Source organism: Nipponia nippon, unplaced genomic scaffold (genome assembly GCF_047370975.1).
Source record: "Nipponia nippon isolate SJK-2023a ecotype South Korea unplaced genomic scaffold, ASM4737097v1 scaffold_5, whole genome shotgun sequence".
NCBI lineage: Eukaryota > Metazoa > Chordata > Aves > Pelecaniformes > Threskiornithidae > Nipponia > Nipponia nippon.
The window spans coordinates 76,803,112-76,817,630 of NW_028262369.1; the positions used below are offsets into that span (position 1 = coordinate 76,803,112).

Consider the following 14,519-nt stretch of genomic DNA (forward strand, 5'->3'; position numbering starts at 1 on the left):
AATACCTAGGAAAACCAGGATTAAGTAAAAGCTAAAACTGTTTTCAAATATTTGCACTTGCTGATGCAAATTTAACTCCAAAGGGAAATAGCTTTCAGTAATTAGTTCCAGATGTACTTGTAAAAGTTACAATGAAAAGGTAATTATGTTGTAAATAGTGGGGATGCTTTTCTTCATCAAAGTGAGAGTTCCTTTATTCCTGGACTGATCAGTTAGCTGGGATAAGAAATCTACACTGGGAAGAGCAATTCTAAACCCCTGTTACTGATTCTCTAAATTACTCTTTCCAGGACAATCAGTATTTGCTCCAGGCAGATCCTCTTTCTGATGAATGGAAACTCTACGCTGAATACATAGACCACATGATTGTAGATGGGCTGTTCAAAGCTATCAAGTGTTCTCTTCAGTATCTGACTGAAAACACTGAGACAACATTTAAATCCACTCCTTTATTTGAAGTGCAGCTTGTTCTTAATAGCAGTGAAACGACTTTTAAACCTTCTTTAGACTTAATGTCAATGGCAATTTCTGTGATATTATGGAGGGACTAATCAAAAACATCTATGATACCGCATCATCTGTAGACAGATTTGTGAAATACATTGGAAAAGACCCTCTTCAGGTATTGTTACTTTTGCTACTTTTCCTTTATTTTCTAAAAAAGTGTCACAATTGACCTTTCCTCTAGGCATTTCAATGTAGTTGTTTTCCGAGTCACCTCTATCCAGTGGTTTATGACAAGAAGGCTAATATCTCAAGAGAGGCTGTGAGGCTTTTTCCCATCTGTTCACTGTGAGCTGTCATATTCTGCCCTCCTTAGCCCCTGCCTCTCTTGTTTTATGAATGCATCCAGTCATTTCCATCAGCCAGCAGCACACATTCTTTGAATGATATTGGCTAGCTTTTTTTTTAACTTCTGGTTCACTTGCTCAATTAAGAGTGCCTTTCTAATACACACTGAAGTCTGAAGCTGGATGGACTGTCTGCAAAGCTGGTTCATGAATTTACCTTCTACTTTTGCTTGTGTGTTGTGCACAGGCGGTCTTTAGCTTTACAGTGCATGTATTACTGAGAATTTGGTGTCAGATGACTTCTATAGCTATATTCCGGGCTGGGTATTTCTCAAGAACTGTTTGTTTCTTTATGATTATTCGTTGAATATTTGCCTCTTGGTGCCTTATTTCTCATCAAGACACCTGATACTGTTTTTGCTCCCAGACCTGCAAGTACCTCTGAGCTTATGTATCCACACTTTCCTTCTCTATAAGCTATGAGGTTATGTCCACAGAAAGCAGACAAAAGTGGTTTGTGAATTACAGTGAAACACTTTTTCTAGAGATTTAATGTTAATGCAAGGTTTTTTGCAAGACTATTATTGCCAGACTAGCAGGACATGCAAAAATCCTTATGCAATTTCTTCCTTTTCAAAATTTTTTGTATGAGATGGAAGCAAATATCAATAAATAAACATATCAAAATAGCACAGTTTATCTGGGGAAAAATAGATTAACTGTAAATTGGTTACACAATATAATAGTGAAAAGTAAACAAAGGAAGAGTAAAATAAAAGTTGAGAAAAGAAGGGATGTTGATAGGACAGGGGAGAATGGAAAAGGAAGCAGCTGGAGAAACGATGAGGTATGGAGATAGCAAAGGAAAAGATAGAAACGGACAGGAGCAAATAGTCAGTCAGCCCAGAAACTCTGTTCCTGAAGCTCTTGTGGCTTCTGCCAGCTTGATTTTTCTTCGACCTTCATGGCTACTGATTCCACAGTACTCAGTAGCAAGGATGTGAAGGCTTACCAGCACTGCCTGTTGAGTGGACAGCAGGACTTACCTGTTCCTTACGAGTCTGTCAGTGCTTGGCTGGCTCTTTTTAAGCTAGGATGAAAGAGAAAAGAGTGGAAATGAAGGTCTTAAACTGTGTTCTCAGACACACCGAACCACGTTCCAATAATCTGTGCTTTATGGATGTTGATTTCCTCTTTCTTCTTTCTCCACCAGGTGATGCAGCCTGTGGAAATGGAAATTGCTGTGTTATTTGCAACAGGCAAGAGCTTGTGTTTGTAAACTGTGCTTCACTGGTACCCTCAGACGCAGGAAGAGCCCTTAGTTTTGATTCTGGGCTTTAGTGAGTCCATTGCCTTTGCCAGCAAAACAATATCTTCAAACCCAGTGTTAGAAAAGGTGAGGTTTGTGAGCCTCACTTGAACTCTTTACTAGCCATAGCAGTCCAGTCAGTTGGAATATTTTCATCATCTCCCCACAGGATTAGAAATCTGTTCATGAGCTAAAGAAAACTCTTGGTGAAGATTGGACTCAAGATTCCAATTTTTTGAGCTCTACTGGAACGTGACACTGATGGTCATAAGGATCTGAATCACAACCCATCTCACTAGCAAGTGTTGTAAATTAAATCAACATATTGGAGCATGTGAGTAATAACAAGTGCAATGTTTTATGTCTGCCTGATGACAGTAGGTACTTTGAATTTTTGATGTTAATGTGATGCATGAAACAGAAATTATAATACTTGACGAAGCAGTCATTTCCTATTAACTTGTTTCTAGGAGCAGACAGGAAACTTGCTGCTAACTGACAAGTTATGATTGTCATTGCCATCAGTACAATATCTTGGGTCTTGGCATGTGACTTGGCATTAAGGACATCTTTTCTTTCTTCAATTTAATCTTTGCCTCCACTGCTTTTTCACTTTTGGGTATTCATTTAACACGACATAGATCAGATGGATACCCTGGAAGAAATAACTCAAGTAGCTATGAAGAAGGGGAACATTGTCACTGTTTATGTTCTGGAGCAACGCTTTAACAAATAGTGGTACTTAATGGATGGATGATAAAATTCGATGTGTGAAGCAGTTTCTGCTCTGTGGAAAATTTCTTAGTAAAGAGGTGCTGGAATTTTATGAAAATTACAAGCTTCCAAAATGTTCATGAGACTTAGTGCATTCTAAAGAACAGGTATTTCCATTTTTGCAGAGGTTTCTTTACTTTTCTTTCTTGTGCCTATTAAGGAAATATAAATAATTACATTATTTTGTTGGTTTGTTTAAAATCTAGTGTTCATAATGTTTGTTTTTTTTTTCTTTAGGGCCAATATTCTAAAGAAGTTAGTGAATCTTAAAATCAGAAGATTTTTTAATAGTTGTTTCAAATCAAGTTGACCATAAGCCTTTTAAATATAATTGGTGAATTTAATTAAAAAATGAATCTGAATTTTTGAGGAAAACAGCTTAGGTTTAGGGAAGCTTCTTTGGTTTCTGTTTCATATATATTTTTATGTATACATACATACACACATACACAAACACACACACACCCCCCAATATATATGTAATCCTCCTCTGTATATTTATATATATTTGTATTTAAATTCAGAAGGATAGACTGAAGGATCTCTAAGTCCCTCCCATCCTTTTTAGCTATGAGACAACAGAGATTTTTTGCAGACTTTGGTCTCCCTGCTGCCTTGGATGTGTCCTCAGGACAATAGGCATAACTTCTTTGGCCTTAAATTTCTTCTGGATAAACATCAAGTTCACAAAACTGATGATGTTTTTAAGGTGTTCATAATATCTTAGAAATAGTTATTTCTTCTTTGATTGATGTGGACTGGATTCTTTACTCATTACTGTATTAAGGACTTTTAACATTTCTGTGTCATCTTTGGTATAAATTTATATCTAAAATGCACTTCAAAATGGCACTTCTCACCATGCTGAAAAACTAAAGCAGGACTGTTTAGAGCATGAGAGCTGGTGTCTAGATTGAAAATTGGTTGTGTGTGGTGTTCTGAAGTTCTGTTCTCTGGGAGAGAAGCTCTTTGAAATAGTGGCAATCCTGGACTCTTCTAAAAGATGGATGTGGATCACGGTGCTGTACCCATCCCCTCAGATGCCCACTTGAACTATTTCCTGCTGTCAGACAGCATGCCCCTGATTCTGCAGCACTGAGAACCCAAATAGAGTTATTACTTGAACCACATGCAGTAGATGCAGAAAAGGAAGAGATGGACAAATGTAAATGAGTCCATGATATTTCTCAAGAATATCTTGTCATACATGTGAAATGCATTTCTCTCTTGTTTAGAAAGAGAAAAAAAAGAGCCCACCAACTAAGCCTTGACACAATGCTTCTATGTTTGATTTGATTGCATTTACTTGTTCATTAATATAATTGATGTGTATGGTTTGCCTTAAGTTTTCAGGTGCTCTGTGCTAATTGACTTGACATTTTCTTACGTTACATATTATTAGTATTACTGAATGAAGAGACTCATTCATGAAACTGGAGACAGGTTTGACTAAGAAAGTGTGAGGAGGAGAGTGCACAGCTCTGGGCGAAATAATGGGACATCCAATGGCTATACAGGACCAGGAATCTGTAGACTGACATTTTCAAAGTCTTAAAACTGACCCCTTGAGAACTTGTGGGTAGCAGCTGCCAGAACTGGAGGTGAGGATCCTATACAGAACTGGAGGTAAGGATTCAACATAACATCTATAAAACTTTGGCACATACTTAAATAGGAGCAAGAATAAAAATAACCCTAAATGAGCTTATATGATTTTTTATTTTTAGAGCTCTTTACCTTGGACACTTTTTTACTGGATATATTTTAAATATAGAATGATATCTGCTGTCTGTTCCCAATTTTAAGGTAAAAACTCTGTTGACTTAATTGGGTCTAGAATAGGGACATTGTAGATTTTTCTTTGTGTTCTCAAGTTTCATTCAAAAGACTTACTGAGAAGTCAATGCTGTACTATCATTGACCGCCTAGGAATCAATTAAAATGGCAGGAGAAAAACTTATTTGTCAGTGGGAGGCAGTGTTTCAACTAGTCATAAGCTAAAGGCAGTTTTTAAGGCAATTTTTAACTGTGGACCTCCTTTATTGATGAAACATAGATTTTAAGGCCAGACAGGATCATTAGTTTATGTCGTCTGTCTTCCACAGAATAGGAGTTCCACGTTGCACAAATGTGTCCTAGAAGGCACACCTGGAATTTTTTACTTTTCTTTTTGTGCTTGCATTTCAATTAAACCTGAAATGCAGAGGCACAAACGTAACACACGCTCCTCTCCAATCCTTGGGGCTAAGAGCAGAGTTGAGAGATACAGAGGGACCACATGGCTCAAATAGCCAAAGATTCTTGGTCAGGGGGTTAAGGGTGGGATGTGATAAATGGTGGACTTAATCCAGTGTCTGATTTACAGCAGAACCTTGATCTTGGTGCGCTCTCACATTCCAGATGAACGCATGAAACATGGGATAATCCACTGCTGCATTTTGATATATTCATATTTTTGAATAAAAAATGTCGAAAGGTTGATTCTGTCTACTGCCCCACTGGGTCAAAAATAATTTTTGAAACATGAACATTTCTGGTTAAATGAAAATTTCTTTTCCAAGTGATCTTAGCTAAGAAACTCACAGGATACATTTGATTTTAGTTTTCATAAATAAGACCTGGCAAATAGCTACTGAAAAGGTCTCGGTTCTGCCTCTGTCCCTGAAATTAAAAGGTTTTTCTGTGCATAACCTGAAGCAGGTTAAATCCTGATCTTGTAAAAATCTGCTGAGTAGTCTTAATCTTGCAGGATCAGGGCATTCCTTGTTTGTGCAGGTAGGTCAGGTAATTAGCAGCTCAATTACTTTGCTTGTATGCAAACTGTCAGGGTCCTGAGTGCACTAATAGGCCTTTAATGGTCCTGCCCAGCCTCACCTGGGGGCTCCACCCCAGAGCCTGGGACGCCATTTAAGCTCAGCCCTGGGCCTTCAGTTTCTCTGAGCTATGTGGTAGGTGTACCTGGCTTCAAGCCTGTCTCTGGCCCTGCCTCCTAGGTGGATCTGGACCTGGACTTATGCTCTAGGTAGGTATCCTCTCCTGGATAGACCCCCATGGCTGTATGCTGTAGCTTGTCCTTGTCTCTGTCCCTCTTGCCCCTACTGGTTTTACCTCCTGGAGGGACCCAGGACCTGATTCATTGTTGGTTGCATCTGGGGCTACTGATGCACGCAGTTAGAAGCACCTCGCTCTGCTGCCGTGCTTAAGGCCCTGTGGGACTGTGCCCTTGGTTGGCGAGGACGTTGTCTGTGCTGGGGTGACCTTCTGCTCCTGGCTCACCTTCCACTGGGAAGCAGCCAGCCCTTGCTGCTCCCTGATGAGTATGTGCCTGTTTGCACACAGAGGTGCAGAAATGGTCTCAGGTGGTATCTGCAAATTGAAGATAATCTTCTTGAAAATTTGAGCCATGCTCTTTAATATCCCTTTAATTAGGGAAGTGTTTACAGACCAAAAGTTGAAGCGGTAAAAATAGCGCCATTATAATATTTGACTGCTTTAGTATGTAAAACACAAGTTCTTTATGAATCAGAGCTTTGCTTTCAACCTGATTTTTCCAAATGACTTAAGGTGTTTCTGTAGTTATTTTTTTCCCTAGCATGACTTGCAGGAAGTGTAAAGACTTACAGTGCATATGAAAATGGGGAATCTTTTCAAATAATTTCTTTGCTTTTCAATTCTAATCTTTCATGCCTCTTAATGTAGCTGAAAAATAAATTTCACTATGGAAATATTCTTTTTAAAGTACAGTTTATAGACAGATATTTTGTTGTGTTCTTATTTATGAATGAATTGTCAGAGGATTGCTAGTGTTTATTAAACTTCTAGCCAACTTGCTTCAGATAGTGATAGGAAACCTTTTTGAGCAATATGACTTGCAAGGAAGCAATGAGGTTCACCTCTGTCACAGAATTGTGGAAATATGTAGAATGAGATTCAAAGTAAACACAAATGTTTGCAAAAGCCCTATGTAAGTTTTCCAAAACAACAAAACTATTTATCTTTGTGTAGTTGCCTTTAAACTACAGTGTCTAATTATGCATGTTGTGAGCAAGTCCTTGTCCGTATTCAACTGCACTTGTGGCTGACCTTTCTGTCAGCGACAGGTATATCTTGTAGAGCAGATGGGATGTCTAAAAACAATGTAAAGAATATGGCTTTTTGGGGACTGGACTGGGGTCAAGCGCACCCTTGCTAAGAGCTAGGCAGGTTAAGCGAAACCACTTAACACTGAGTTTGGGACTTAGTAATACATTGTTGTCACTATGTGCATTTTTGCACTCTTCTTAGGGGCGGGTCAAAATAATAATGTATTTATCAAAAGTATGTTATAGTTGCATCATTGGGGTGTTTTTCTATATTGCTGAGGTTTATTTTCAAATTTAATATACATAAACATTTTCTAACTAGAAAATGCAGAATATTGTAAACAAACTTTAATCTCTTGCATAAATTACATCTTGCAAATTACCCCAAGTAATGAGTCCATGTTTGTCACTGCACAAGGACATAGGGAAGGAATGACACAAAGTCTACTAATATTTTTCAAAAAAAGGAAAAAAAGCGAGGGGAGAATGAAAGTATGTGTTTCTCTGTGGGGAGGGTTGTTGGCTCTGCAAACTGACAAACAATATCTGCTTGTAATGTTGTTAGGAATTATCTGAAAAGTGGAAGAATCTTAAAAAGATTGCCTTCACTGTAAAGCATGAAGTGGTACTTCTGCAGTCCAAAGAAGTGTCTGTTATCAGAAGAAAACGTGTACTTTTGGAGGTGAGATCAGTTCTGTGCTCTGAACCGAATGATTTTTCGTTTTTTGTTCTGATAACAAGCTGGTGGCAAGCTTCACTGAACTGAGAAATTGTAAACTCTTAGAAAAGGCTGTCTAAAGATAACAATTCAATGTTTCTCAGTAATGTATTCTGGATGAATCTGATAATTTAAAGCCCACTCCACCAAAATGGGAGTGATGCTTGTGTCCTCTTTATCTTCAATTATGTCTAATCTGTTTCTAATTCAAGCACAGTGCTGCTGTTGTCAGATCAAATATAGATTTTAAATGTTTTATGCTTCTCCACTGGGAATGTTTTAAATGTATGCGGGCTGTCTGTCAGGGCTGTACTGACTGAATCTAATAAAGTTTTAGGTAAATTTAAAGGAAATAAAAGAGTGCTTAAAAATGAAATGATTCATAGTTCATGAGATGGAACATATTTAATGAACGGCAGCTAAGGAAAAGTTATGGAACAGTCTCGATGGATTACCTGCTTAACCTCTAAGGAACGCTAATTCAATAAATAAGTTGTATCTTTCAGGTTAAACAGCATGGTTTTAGAAACAGATTTTAAGAAAAGTCATCTTCAGGTCTGGTGCTCAAGTTCCTTTCCAGAATAGGGATAAGTTAAGAATAACTATTATTTTATGAACTGTTATGACATATCTGTCACTGTCAATAGTTTGGAGTACTAATCACAGTTTACAGTCAAAATAAAAACTGCATCAACATTATTTATCAATGTGTATTCCCAAGTATTCCACAATGTGTGACTGAAAAACATAACAAAAAGAGCTTTCCCAACTAGAAATAAATTTTAGAGAAAGAGTAGCTCACCTGAGTACATTGCATTTTAAATGCCCATTCTCATGACCCCTGCCTTGAGGAAGAGTCACAAGTTTCATTTTAAAGTCAGCAACTGATGACTTATTTAAAAATGCATTTGTTTCTCTGCCATGATCAAGAACTAAATTAAGAATCCATCTGTATTCTTTCAAAATTCTGTTGATGAAATATTGAAATTATTCTAAAGTATATTCTAATTGCACGTTGATTATGAACTTGAGACCAAAGTTAGAAGTCTATTTTTTATCAGCGTTTTCTTCTTGTCCTTTGATTTGTCAATGGAGTGTTGTTTGGGTGTGTGGGGCTCAGTGACTGCTGAATAGATCAAAATAAGGGGAGAGGGGGTGATGTAAGTGTGTGGTTTTGGTTGGTTTGTTTGTTTGTTTACTTATTTGGTGGTGGTGGTTGGGTTTTGGTTTGGTTTGTTTTTTTTTTTTCCCCTGCTATGGTTCAGATCTTGATTCAGCCTGCTGGGGACCTGTACCTATCTTCTGTGTTATACACACATACAGGTGCTAATTGTGAATCAACTGGTGAATTTGGAATATGGAAGGAATCTACCTCAGGTGCACTAGCGGAAAGGTCATTCACAGACACCATTTCTGCATTTGAAGGAACAACTGTTCTCCATAAATGTTCCCTCTGGAGTTGACTAATGCTGACTCACTCCACCCTATGACAGGAATATAAGGCAACCCAAGGATGTGACTATCAGGAAATGGATGCTGCTCTCTCATTGTTGCTCTTTGGTGCTACCTTTGAGAACTTCTGTAAATACTAGGAGGAGCCACCAGACAAAGGGTGGTGAAGAGTCTCTGTGTACTCACTCTTTCACATACTTCTTCAGTGGGAGAGCTGGCTATGCTGTCCTCCTAGCACACAGGTGCTCAGCCAATGAGCCTGTAGGCTGGATATGCCTGGCAGGAGCAATTTATCAAGTCTGCAGCCAATTCTTAGCCTCTTTCTTTCTTGGGTTCCCTTAATAAACAGAATGGAATTAGCAGGATTTGCCTGAGGTGCCATGTCTGTGTCAGATAAGTACAGTAACTGTAATACTTTTGTAGAGTATAAACCTATCACATATGTGTGGGACAGCTTTGTTTTCCATGGCAGGGAAGCAGCTATGATAAAGGCACTGGCAAGACTCTCCAACAGAAGTCATGCTACTTTTGATGGTAGGAACATAGTGTGTCTGCTAGAAGGAAGAACAGCTTAACTCCTCTGACCAAATACTTCAGTATGGGTTGTCTTTCTTTTGTTCTAGGACCATACAATGATCCTTCTTTTAAACATGATGACCTACCTCCCCTACTAGCTTTCCCACCAGGACAACCAGTAATGACAAAAAAGCATGGAAAAAGTGAAGAAGAGAAAATTCTGGACAAAACATAAAATGTTCTCACAGTGTATATCAAGGTACTGGTAGATGATGGAAGACAAAGCTGCCTCTCTGTGCAAACTCGTAAAGATACTGCAAAGCAGCAGGTTGAGCTGAAAGCGTTTCTGGCTACCTTTCTAGAGTGTGCATACCAGATTAGAGATGCCTGAAAGTTCTTTGTTGATGCCATTTTGCTAAAGTCTGTGTGTCATATAGTGGCCTTTTCAAGAGTAAGGCCTCTCCTGTAATGGGAAAAAAAGGGGTTCATCCTCCTTGCTTAAGGAAAGAGAAGAGAGAATATCACCAAGGAGAAAAGGACAGACAACTTCAGGAGTTATTGTTTAGTATTGCTGAATTTAGAGACCCCTTAGAAGGTTAGTATAAGAGGAGAAGAGGGAAAAAGACCCTTGGAAACTTATTTCATTTCTTTTTACTTTCTTGTGATTACTGCTTGCTTTAAAAAGCACCCTGTTTTCTCATTTGAATAATAGTGTATTTTAAAGCACAACTCTATTTATGAACATGTAAGTAAAAATGATTGCAAAGCAGACAAAATAAGAAAAACCAGATGCTGAGCAAACACATCAATATGCTGTTTGGTGATGATCTTTCTCCAATGATGCTATCATTTTCAAGGTTTGTGTTTTTTGTTAGTTTTTTTTTCCCCCTCTTGACCTTTTGAAAAACTAGAGTTCTGAACCACAATGGTAAACATTCCACAAAGAAATTAGAAGAGAAGCTTTGCTTTCCTTCTATTCTTTCCTTGCCTATGTGTGTGTTAACATATATTGCATAAATACGTATGTTTGTAATAGTTAAATGAAAGAATGTAGAATTTGGTAAAGTTACCTGCTTTCAAAAATGAAGCCCTTAAATTTTTACTGTAACTTTCACCTTGCTTAGGCTTGCAAGAGCTATAATGGAAACATATATGGAAGGAAACTATAAAAAGAATCTCAGTTTGCAGCATCACTCCTGTGATTTCCAAAAAATAATCCCAAGTCCTACTTAGTTGAAAAAAATTCTACTACCACTTGGCCTTGAAAAGCAATGCTATGAGAGAGTGTCAGATTATCCTGAATGTCTTTACACTTTCATATGGAAAGCAGAAATGCTGAATAAGAAAAATGAATGCCTTAAAGGTACAAGTAGCTGGTAATCCAGGAGACTGACTCTAGCTGCCAGATGTGTGCAACTAGTTTCCTCTGAATTTAGAGGGAATTGGCCATAGCCTGTCACTACAGAACAGAACCCAGATCACCACGTTATATTGTGATGGGTCCAGACAGAAAAGAACCGTAACAAGCTGGATTGGGTCCAGAGTTCCCAAGAGGTGGGATATATCAAGCCCTGTGTAGCTGTGCTGTTTCAAATTATTTCACAGCTAGAATCCTCAAATTTTTATTAACTTTGACTAGAGCAGAGCTGCCATTTTAGCATATTGCCTGATATAAGAGCTAAGAAAGCTTCTTGGAGGGGACAAACAGCTGCTTGAGGCTTGTTAGCTCTTCCTCTGTGGGAGAGCCTTTGTCCTCTTTTGAACGCACTAGCAGAGACAGTTGATGGAACAGGCTCTATCAGCTGAAGTGTGATGTGGGCTAGTCCTCATCCTCTGGGCAGCAGAGAGCTCAGTGCTGAACAGACCTGAGCTGTCATCTTTTGTGAACTCAATCTGGAACTGTATGATTCCATGCTTATCCAAGCGAGCCTTGTCTTGCCCTAAACAGCAAAACAATTGAGAAGGGTTTGAATCAGGAACTTGGTATTTCCAAATTATGGAAAAATTCAGATCCAAACTTAAATATCTGTGTTGGCACTCTCTTTTCTTAAAATCGACTTTATGGTATCTCTGCTTCTGCATGAAGCTTCTTCAGGAGCTCTGCCTCCATGCAGGGATGCTGTGTCCTCAGTATCTCTGAGACTAACATGTTTTCTTATGTTAAAATAGAAGCATCCAAGTATCAAGTGGCAGCAAGACAATTTGTAGCCTTCCTATAAATTAGCAGGTTGAATTATGGACAGTTATTGACACCTGAACTAGTCATTGTAGACTGTGTTTACAGTCAACGGAGAGAAAAGAGGACTTTCTGGGTGCAGTCCATCTGACCTATTTAGATATGCCCTTTAGGACAGGATAGGTTACATGCTACGCACCGATGACTCGTAACTAGATCTCCACTGACTGTAAAAATGAATTGCTTCTAACCAGATTTTTGCATCAACTTAGCTAACTAACTTGATATAAGACAGCATAATTTTCTCCCAATGAAGATAAGATGAAACATCCATGCACAGATGTTAATAAATGTAGTAAAAATACTACTGTTGTCGTCACCTGTTGTAAACTTACTTTTATCCCTTTGCACATGCAAAAACTTGTGTTTTGTGTGCTTAATGAGCATCAATCATGACCAAAAATGACTGAGAACAAGAGTTGCTTGTTCAAGGTTGTGCATAGATAACTTTTACAGCCTAATCTAGGTGCTTTTGTATGACAGACCCAGGAAATAAAATTATATATGTACACTTGGAGGACAAAGGTGTTGTTTAGTATTTTATTTATAATAAAACAGCATAAAATTATATTAATTTGTATCATGGCTACAGTTCTCAGTTTTTGGTGCTGCTTTACATCTGTCCTCCAGTGCCAAATATACAAATTGTTTGCTCTGTTATGTACCTGGAAAAAGCTGGTTTTGACTGTTTTGCTCAGCAATGGTCTCATTCACCTGACTGTTAAGCAGCAAGGTGGATAAAAGTCAGAATGCCTTTCTTCGTACTTAGACAAAATGAGCTATTAATCAGAACCATTTCAATATTGTGTTCGAAGTGACATGAATACATCTGCTGATTTAGAAAAAGACAAACAAATCCGCTTACCTGTGTGACGCACTGAGCATAATGATTGGCTACATGAATGAGAAGAGAGAAAAAAATTATTCAAAAGAGGAATAACTTTCTCAAGTTTCCCCCAAATATCTTGTGCATATTCTTGACTAATTTCCATAGGGCTATGTACAGCAATTAACCTCTAATTAAACAAATGAACAAACAAACAAAAAATACACCTGGAACCCCAAAACATAGATTTGTTTAAACCAAGTCACTTAATGTTTGTAATTCTGTAAACCTGTCTTCCTCTTATCCCTTATTGTATTTTAAATATTCCCATTTGTCTGCCAGTTCTGTTATTAGACTGGATAGCAAGCTGTCCAGGACAGAGATCATCTATTTTATCTTGCTTTCATATTAATTTTCAGGCTTCATGATTTTAGAAGTGTGTGTGTGAAAAAGGGAGTATGTGTGTATGTCTAAATATGTATATACTTACATATTTGTTTATAGCAGTATGCTTGATGACTCCAGCAGTTTCCTGTGAAGTGTTGACAGTGAGCAGACCTTTGTTTATTTGTGGAGGAAAGATTCCATCATCGGTGCATTGCATGGACCTGGTATTCACAATCCTGTACCAGCTTTATGCATTACTGACCTCCACAGGCATTTTATGGGAAGGCACAGCAGGAAGAGAGACGAAGGTCAGTACAGAAAATGTTATTCCTTTTGCAGACAAGTAATGTGTGTTTAGTTGTTGTTTCACACCATTTTTGCATATAAGGCTTGGTTGCTTTTCCTGCGAAAACGATCTGTCCATAAGAATTTGTTTCTTGCTTGTTTCAATCTAAGGGTCAATGATAAGGAGCACTGTCAAGTTCCATTGGGTCCATGTCACGCTATACCTCAAAACACAAGTAGAGCTATGATCATGTCAAAGTTTTCCGGGTGCCGCTATGTCCAGATCAAGGCACAACTGTGTGCATTATTCTTGCTCATTGGTTCGAGCAAAGTGGGTTTGTCTGTGTATATGAAATGCAGGTTTGGAGATTTGATGAAATGCGAGTTGAATACCTTCCTGCTCCCTTCCAACAGCTGGACTTAATAGGTTTATTTCATGTGTTGTACAGAATTTATTAATAATTAAGCAAAGTGTTGGGATACTTGTTAACATATTTCTGATTACCTCTTGGATATGAGAAGGCTCTGCCTCACCTTATCTAAAGGACATTAACGCTTCTAAAATTAAGGTGAGGGACGTCAATATTTCCTTTGGCATCCAGATTAACACAGCACTGGGCAGTAATTCTGCTGAGTCACAGGCAGTAGCATTGACTAGAGGCACCTTGGTATAAAGTGGGACCTGAAGACATGGCCTGACTGTTGACTGATTCCCACAAGTTTGTAAATGTATGATTGGAACTGTAGTTCATACATGAATTAAAGAGCAAAAATCTTGTGGGAAGGACAAATCTTTGAAATTAAATTTTCATGGCAGAATTGATTGTTTTGATTGGACAAACTGAGGAAATCAAGTTAATGCTCTGAATATGCTTTTCATTCGCAAATCTTGTCGCATCTTTCAAAGAAATAAATACAGTCAGTGCCTGTATGATAGTGCAAACCTAGTTAAGCAAGCTTTAGATGAGCTCTTAGGTGTTTGTAGCACTAAAGCCACAGAAATATGTCTTATCAGCAACAAAGTAATACAGACGTAAGCTGTGATACAAAAATAAAGTGTAGACTTTCTGAAGATTGTGCAGTATGAAAACAAGGCTTTAAGTGACTGGAGAGCATTCGATTTTCCAGGCATGCTACTACCAT

The 14,519-nt window shown here is 38.1% G+C and overlaps 1 long non-coding RNA gene across 1 annotated transcript; it reads left to right on the forward strand.

Moving 5' to 3' along the window:
* The first annotated feature begins 5,821 nt into the window (after nucleotides 1-5,821).
* On the forward strand, nucleotides 5,822-10,498 carry LOC148052345 (uncharacterized). Its single transcript, XR_015699120.1, has 3 exons — nucleotides 5,822-5,896; nucleotides 7,522-7,638; nucleotides 9,750-10,498. It is a non-coding gene; the product is annotated as an uncharacterized LOC148052345 (long non-coding RNA).
* Nucleotides 10,499-14,519: the final 4,021 nt, after the last annotated feature.